The 8,892-nt window shown below is 37.4% G+C and overlaps 1 long non-coding RNA gene across 1 annotated transcript; it reads left to right on the forward strand.

The window, feature by feature from the left end:
* The first annotated feature begins 411 nt into the window (after positions 1-411).
* On the forward strand, positions 412-1,696 carry LOC115962580. The gene is made up of 2 exons (XR_004085473.1): positions 412-463; positions 1,464-1,696. It is a non-coding gene; the product is annotated as an uncharacterized LOC115962580 (long non-coding RNA).
* Positions 1,697-8,892: the final 7,196 nt, after the last annotated feature.

Below are 8,892 nucleotides of genomic sequence, written 5' to 3' on the forward strand. Positions count from 1 at the left end.
TTTTTAGTTCTATTTATTATTTAAGTGTGCGGGGTTCAAGTCTTAAGAGTGGTCACTTGACTCACTTCATGCAATAAAATGCAGGAGAGTAGACTGTATCCAAGTCACCCATCCTAAGAATCCACTATAGTGGAAATGGCATTGGATAATGACCCTTTTATGTTTATCTGTGATGCAGCTCTTCTTGGCTTTGTTGAAGGTCCTCTGTTTACCCTACAGCGTCTCTGTGAGGTGACTACTTCATTTGGGTGACAGATGGGATGCTTGCACATCTCCAAGTAATTTATGGCTTCTTGACTAGGAAGATCTGCACATTAATTTTGTCTCATTGCTGTTACATATTTAATTTTTACTCAAATAAATTTCTCAGGCTTTATCTTATTTATTTCTATTGAGCAAATCCTATTGGAAGCACGAGCTATTTATCCTAATCTTTCAAAAGCTTGGTTTAGCTCCTGAAAAGGTATACTAATTTTTGTGTCGTTTCTGTTTGTCGATGTTGAAATCTTCTATGATTTATTGCCCTGTCAAGCGCAAGTTGTGTGGGTTTTCAAGTCTTAGGTTGTATGGTGCAATTGTAAAAGTCTCAAGTTTTCAAGTGCAAGTGCGTAGGTTAAAGTCTTGATAGCAGACATTTCATGCAAAAAAATGTTGGAGTAGGGACTGTAGTCAAACTACCCCTTCCAGGACCCTAGTGGGATCGGGATCAGCACTGGGTAATGACCCCATATAATATAAGCATTAAGAGTCCTGCTGGTATGCCTTATTCTGATGCTGCTTTCTAATATGGTTTTGTGAATGTTGATGCTACATTATGTGGCCTCAGTTTTTTGGGTGTGCTTGTCTTTGTGTCTAGGGGTCAGACTCCTCTAATCACCAGACTTTGATTGATCAGTCTATGTTTATGGGTTTTCTTTACGAGTGATACTAGAGATACTACTGATTTTATTTTTATTACATAAGCTTTACAAATTGATGTGTCAACATTTAAACATAACACAAAGTAATTAAATAATTATTTATTATACTGTTGATGTGGTACCAATCATATTTATTACCATTTCAGATAGTAAATTTTTTGTAGTAAAATTGGTAGTGCCTTTTTTAATGTTTTCCTTTCTTGACATAATCACTAGCTTCATAACGTGTCTATTTGAGGGTGAACGTGTTGTAAGATTTCACAATTCTTATCGTTTATCCCTTTTCATTTTTTTATTTTAAGAGGGGAAAAAAAATTCCATTCCATATTTTGTTATGTTTTGCATGGGCACTCATCAAATATAGAGATGTTTGACATGGTCATGGCATACACTGCTTTCCAAATAGTTATAGAATGGTGGTAAAAGTTTGAAAATTGAAATGGCTTAATATATTAATATAGTAAAATTTTAAAAATTGTATTTATACTTTCCTACTATTTTTGATGCATACTGTTCGGACAATTTATCTTGTCCTGCCTGTAGAATTTGTTGGTGACGTCTATGTTAACCAAATCTATTGATCAATATCCACAATCAACTGTGCAAAAGCCAGATGAACCAGAGAAAGCAGGCGAAGAACTCGAGGCTCACCCCAATTCGGTACAAATGGGGTCGAACCTATGGTAGGAGATGGAGATGAAGTGATGACAGATGTAGAGGCTGATATAGATGATGATTTGACCATTGACATGGAAGCTTTTGAAGAAATAGTTGGAGCATCAGAAAATTGAACGAATTTATATTAAATTGGTAGTGATGTATTAAATTAATAACTTGTGAACGAATTTAAGCTCTTTATTGGCTTTTAATTACTCAGGTGCAAGATAGTAGCACATTTGTTTTTGAGAAACAAACACACGCACCCACAAGGATGGGCTCTAACACAGGCACGCAACAATCTCTACTCTAAAGCCTTAATAGATAAGTAGTTCAATTTTAGAACATATGTGACATCTTAGAACTTGTATTTTTAAAATATTTTTCCTCATTGCTGAAGGCATTAAGTATATATAATGTTGAGTCAATTGGTTGTAATGAAATGCTTTTGGTCTATTCCCATATATATAGATTTGTAAATTAAGTTAAGCAATTTTTTGCCGAGAGTTTATTAAAGAGCACGATCGTTGACTACTATTGATAATTGATGGCATAATTTCCAATTTCCATTTTAACTAAATTTTAAAACTAAGTCTAATGTGATATTCAAATATTAATTCATAAGAGGTCTCAAGAATACGGAGGAAAAAAAATTCTATTTACAAGAGGATGGCTTTATTTCCTGCAATTTAATTCATTGGCAAATTTGATGTTTTATTTGACTTCTAAAGAGAGTAGAGTTGTTGCGATTGCAAAGAGAAGGGTAGAGCTACCAAGGAGAATTCGTAGTTACAATATATCTTTTGATGGTATTTTGTTTTAGAGAATATGAAATTATGGATTATTTTTATGGACTAGGTTGAATGAGTTACAAATTTGAATTATTAGGAGTTTTTATTTTCTTGTTTTTGAGTGGGATTTTTTTGTTGAACATTGTAAAAGAATGAAGTTTCTGGAAACTGAGAGAATTCTTATTGATTCACAAAATGAAAATGTCAAAGTGTACAAAATAATTAACCTCTTCATCTATATATACAAAAATAGAGGCGGGAAAAGCTAAAATATCCTAACTAACTTTCTGATCTAACTAACTTCTAATTCCACCATTGGATGTGTGACACCTGTGCTTTCCTCTAGTAGATTTAGACTTGCATCCACGTACATGATCTCCACGTGCCTTCATTAAGCAATACGCTGCCATTTTCTGTATAACTTTATTCCTTTCATGAAAACTACCTGTTGTCGTTTTTCTCTTTGTTTGTTGCTCCTCTCTGTCGTTTAACTTGAATTCTTGTGCTGCTGAATCAGTTTCAACACTCCCCCTGAAGTCCTGAACTTTAAGTTCTGAGACTTGAACTGAGGATTGTGTCTTTAATTCCCTTGGAGTAAAAATATGCTTCAAACCCAACTTTCTTGAAAGTCTTGCAAAAGCTGAAAACCCCAGAGCCTTAGTAAATATGTTTGCTACCTGAGAATTAGTAGCTACATGAAATGTTTTAATCATACCCTCCATGATCTCATCTCTTGCCAAGTGACAGTCTACCTCGATATGCTTTGTTCTTTCATGGAACACTGGATTTGCAACTATATGTAGGGCTGCTTGGTTGTCACAAAACAACATAGCTGGCTTGGCATGATCTACCTTTAAATCCTTAAGTAATTGCAACACCCAAGTAATCTCACAGGTCACACTTGCCATTGCTCTGTACCCAGCTTCAGCTGAGGACCTTGAAACAACTCCTTCCTTCTTAGATTGCCAAGAAATCAATGATTCCCCCAAGAAAACTGCATAGCCAATTAATGACCTCCTAGTGTTAGGGCATCCAGCCCAGTCTGCATCACAAAAGGACTCTATGTGCAGATTAGAATTACTAGGAAAGAAAATGACTCTTCCAGGTGAACCTTTGATGTACCGAAGCACCCTGTTGGCAGCAAGCAAATGGGGCTCTCTTGGTTGTGACACAAATTTGCTTAACCTATTCACAGCATAGGTAATATCTAGCCTTGTCAAGGTGAGAGAAAAGAGTCTTCCAATGAGTCTTCTAAACTGAGTAGGATTTGCAATAAGTTTTCCTTCATATTTGGATAACCTCAAATTTTGCTCCATAGGAAATTTGACTGGTTTGGAACCAAGAAAGCCTGTATCCTTCAAAATCTCCAAAATATACTTTTGTTGGTTTAAATTGATACCTGCATCAGTTCTAGCCACTTCAAGACCTAAAAATTACCTCAAAGACCCAAGGTCTTTCAACCCAAATTTGTCATGAAGTAATTTCTTTAGACTATTAACACAGGTAGGATTATTACCAGTCAACAGTATATCATTTACATAAACTTAAAGTACTGTAAATGAAGATCCCTGTGTGTAAGTGAAAAAGGAGTAATTAGAAGTGGACTGAATGAAGCCCATTTGCAAAATGGTGGTTGAAAACTTCTCAAACCATTTCCTAGAAGCCTGCTTGAGGCCATAGAGACTCTTATTCAATTTGCCTACCAGATTCTCCCCCTTGTTGTGAAATCCAGGTGGTAGACACATGTAAACATCTTCAACCAAATCACTATGGAGGAATGCATTATTGACATCCATTTGATAAAGAAACCACCCTTTCACAATAGCCAAAGACAACACAATTCTGACTTGAAAGCTCGAAAATGTGTTAAAAACACAAGAGCTGTTTAGACCCCCAAATTAAAGTTACGGCTCAATAGTTTTTACACTAACTTAGTTCTAAGTGTGGAATAGTGTAAATGCGAGCAGATAAACATACAAGCTACTCTAATCCATAATCAAAACAACATAGTAGTAAAATGGAATGTAAAAGAGTAGGGAAGAGAGATGCAAACACAAGATAACACGCCGATGTGTTATCGAAGAGGAAACCGAAGAACTCGGCGAAAAACCTCTCCGCCGCCCTTTAAGCGGTAATCAATCCACTAGACAATCAGTTGGGATACATGGGTTAGCAAAAGACCCTCCAAGCCTAATCTACCCGCTGTACCTAAGCCCTTCAAGCTCCTACTCCAACAAGGCTTTTGGGAACCGTGTCTTGTCTAGCTCTCTGGATCCCACAACAAGCTCCAAGTTGCATCTGCCATCCTTGGCTTCTTCCAATGCTTTCCAGTAGCACCAAAACCTCACTTGACACTCTGAAAGGGTGTGGTTAGTGTTTGGGCTATCAACCTCTCAATGGTATGGAAATTGAGAGGTAGGAGTTGAGGAAATTCACAAGCATATATGTAGAGATATATGGGTGTGATAATCTCTAACTCTCAAGGTTTGAGGCTAGGGTTTTCTCTCAGAAGCACTCCTTAGCATTTATGGGTAATGTGGGTATATATAGTGTGGATACAGATAGTGTGTATCAGATAGTATAGTCTAGCAGAACAGAATGTTTTGCGGGTGTCTCGCGGGAAGGCCTTACTCATGAGATACTCGCAAAACACAGCTATCTCCATCTGTACTGACTCTTCACATTCTAGTCATGTGCAAGGCACATGCTTCACTTCACGGGATGCTTAGTCGCGAGATACCGATGAAAACTCTTCTGGCTTTAATTGCTTGAGTCTTCACACTCTCTCTCTAACACACAACCCTTACAATCAAATCCCACAATAAATACAGGGTACAAAAGATTGAATATAATTACAATCAAATTTGGCACGGAATAAAAGCCAACAAAATACATATTTGTAAATCACAACTTTACATGACTGAAACAAACTTGGCAAGTGAAAGTTCAAATAATGTATAAAACACCCTTGAACGTTTAGACCCCCAATTACAAAATAACCAACTCAAGCTTTATGACAAACAACTAGTGTGCGAAAAATTAACACAAGCTATAAACAGAATTGGTAAACAATCTAAGCCAATTAAAATCACATCCATAGCAGAAAATAAAAGGCAAAGATTAAGGGAAGAAAGATGCAAACATAGGGACAACACAATGATGTGTTATCGAAGAGGAAACCGAAGCCCTCGGCGTAAAACCTCTCCACCGCCCTCCAAGCGGTAAGTAATCCACTAGAAAATGTAGTTGGGAGACATGAACAACAATAGACCCTCCAAGCCTAATCTACCTAGTGTACCTAAGCCCTCCAAGCTTCTTGCTCCAACGAGGTTGCGCCGAACCTATTTCTTTTCTAGCTTCCCGAATTCCGCTACTTGACCATAGCATCTACCAATGTCAAATTGGTTCCTTCCTAACTACTTCCCAGAACACCAAACAACCCTCTCACAATAATGGATATGGTGAGAAAAGGTTTTGGTAAAAGGCCTCTCAAGGATTTAACAATGGAGAGGAAAAGAGTAGAGGAATTTGAAGAGTCTCTTATGTGAAGATTGTGGATGAATCAATTTTGTTTTACTCTAGGGTTTCTCTCTCAAAATTCTTTCTAGAAGCTCTCTTTCTTTTGTGGGTATAAAGGGTATTTATACTGGGGTGATAATGGAATGTGAAGAGTCAGGTTTTTCAAAACAGGGCTGGCTCGTGGCTTGATTGAGTCGCGAGATCCAGCCGCGAGATAACTGAACGGCCAGTTGTCCTATTTTGTCTTGTAGTGCTCCAGTTAGCATGACGCTTCAACTTCTGGCATGCCTGGCACGTGTGCTGCTTCTGACGACTTGCAGCCGCAAGTCACTCGTGAGATCTAGTCGTGAGTCTTTGTTTTTCTTGTACACTCTTGAACATTTCTTCACACTATCTCACTCACTACCCTTACAACAATCCCACCTAAATACAGGGTTACTAATTGCTGAAATACAAGCAAATTTGACACGGAATAAAGCCAACAAGATGGTTGATTAAATTCAACCTTATAGCAACTATTATTGAATAGGAGCCTTGGAGCTCAAACAGACTTGGCATGTATCAATCTGAGTGATACTTGACTCTGTAAACCAACTTACATCCAATAGGAGACTTGCCTGCAGGTACAGAAGTTAATGTCCAAGTATTATTGAGCTTCAAGGCTTTAATTTCTTTGTCCATGGCAGCCTTCCATTCATGAAACTGAACTGCCTGAGAAAAGGAAGCAAGTTCTGATGGAGTGGTATTAATAGCCATGACAAAAGAAAAATACTGAGGTCCAAGATGAGAGTAACTCATAACATCTGAAATGTCATAAGGCAAACCAGAAGTAGGTTTGGTACTAATTGCCTTACAAGAGTAATCAAAAATGTAATCAGGTGGATGATGAGATCTAGTGGACCTTCTTAACACAGGTAAGTCAGGAATTAAAGTAACAAGTATAGGTTCAATTTGAGTAGAAAGAGGTAAAGTAGAAGTAGAAATAGGATCTGCAGAATCCAAAACAGGTTCTGCTTGGACATCAAGTATGGGTTGAGAAACTTGTTGGAATCAATGATTGGATCAGGTTGGGAAGGAACCAAACTTGATTCAACCATATGAGGAATACTAGATGGTGAAACAAAAGAAGGATCAGTATTACTAGAGGCATCTGAAACATAGTGAGGAAACACAAAATATTCAAGATATGAATTGGGAGGATGATATGATGTAGCATATGGAAAAATATGCTCATAAAAGATGACATCCCTTGAAATGTGAATAGAATTGGATTCAAGGTCTAACACCTTATAACCTTTAATGCCATGAGGATAGCCTAAGAAAACACATTTTCTGGCCCTAGGTGCAAATTTTTGCCTATTATGTGATAGTGTGGAAATGAAGCACAAATAGCCAAAACATTTAAGATGATTATATGGAGGTGGAGAATTAAAAAGGAGTTTATAAGGGCTCTTATTCCCTAAATATTTTGAGGAAATTCTATTGATGAGGTATACAAGTAAGGATGCAATCACCCCATAGGCATAAAGGCACTTGAGACTGAGATTTTAGTGCTCTTGCAACATTGAGAATGTGTTGATGCTTCCTCTCAACAATGGCATTTTGTTGAGGAGTATCAACACATGACAACTAATGCAAGATGCCATTGGAATGAAAGAATTCCTTTAAGTAAAATTTTGTGCCATTATCACTTCTAATAGTTTTGATGGTAGCATCAAACTGAGTATGAACCATATTAACAAAATCAGGAATTAGAAATTGAGTATCAGATTTATTCTTGAGAAGATAAACCCAAGTACAATGAGAGAAGTAATCTACAATGGTAAAAAAATACTTGAATCCCTTAATAATACAAGTAGCAAAAGGACCCCATAGATCACAATGGACAAGATCAAAAGGCTGAGTAGAGACATGACTACTAGAAGAAAAGGGTAACCTTTTTTGCTTGGAAACGTGATAGACTCCACAGCAATCTGATTTGTTTGAAACTTTAGAACCTACAAGTTTATTTAACAAAACAAGCTTTGAAAAAGAAGGATGCCCTAATCTACTGAGCCATAAATCTGAAGAAGAATGACCAGCAGATGCAGCCAATGTAGTATGAGAAGCAGGAGCTTGCAGCAGATATAGCCCTCTACATTCTTTACTTAGACCAATCGTGCTCCATTGAGTAAGGTCCTGGATAAAACACCAATTTCCAAGAAAAATAAGGCAACATGAAATTTTTTTTGTAAGCTTGCTTACATATATGAGATTAAAACTGAAAGTAGGGACACACAAGACATCAGTGAGTGTTAAAGTGGGAGAAACTTGCATAGTGCCTATGTGTGTAACTAAGGCCTGTTCCCCATTCGGCAAGAAAACTCAAGATTGCACAATAGAAGTGATAGTGGTAAGCTGAGATACTGAATGGACCATACGGTCAATAGCACCAGTGTCTAAGATCCAATCATTAGACTAAAAAACATGCCTATCAATAACATGAGCAGAGAAAACAAAGTGTGACATAGCTGGTGGAATCCGATATGGATTACTTGAGAAGTTAGAGGAATTGGAATTGGAAGATGAAGTTGAGGTAGGAGTTAAAACTGGTTGTATAGGAGGTGCAGGTGCCATAACAGTAGCAACTTGATGAGTAGATTGAGTACAATACCTGAACCAGAAGCTAAAACTTCTTTTAGAAAGTTAAGAAGTTGCTCACATTGAACCTAGGATATAGGACACTGAGGCAAAAAAGCCTGTGCAGGAGCCTGTTGTGAAGCAAATTGAGCAGCAAAAGGATTCTATGGTGCAAGAACAACTTTAAATTGAGTGCCATGATTGGGGAAAACTGCATTATTTTAGGTCAAATGTGGATTGGCTAAGGCAAATCCATCCAAGTTCCCAAAGGTTCTTGAAGGCAGGACTACTGAAACTTGATTAACCATAGCCTTGTTGTTTCCCTTGTGCTTATAACCTGGAGGATACCCATGTAGCTTATAGCACTTGTCGGCTAGGTGACCAGT

The sequence above is a fragment of the Quercus lobata genome, chromosome 10 (assembly GCF_001633185.2).
Source record: "Quercus lobata isolate SW786 chromosome 10, ValleyOak3.0 Primary Assembly, whole genome shotgun sequence".
Taxonomy (NCBI): domain Eukaryota; kingdom Viridiplantae; phylum Streptophyta; class Magnoliopsida; order Fagales; family Fagaceae; genus Quercus; species Quercus lobata.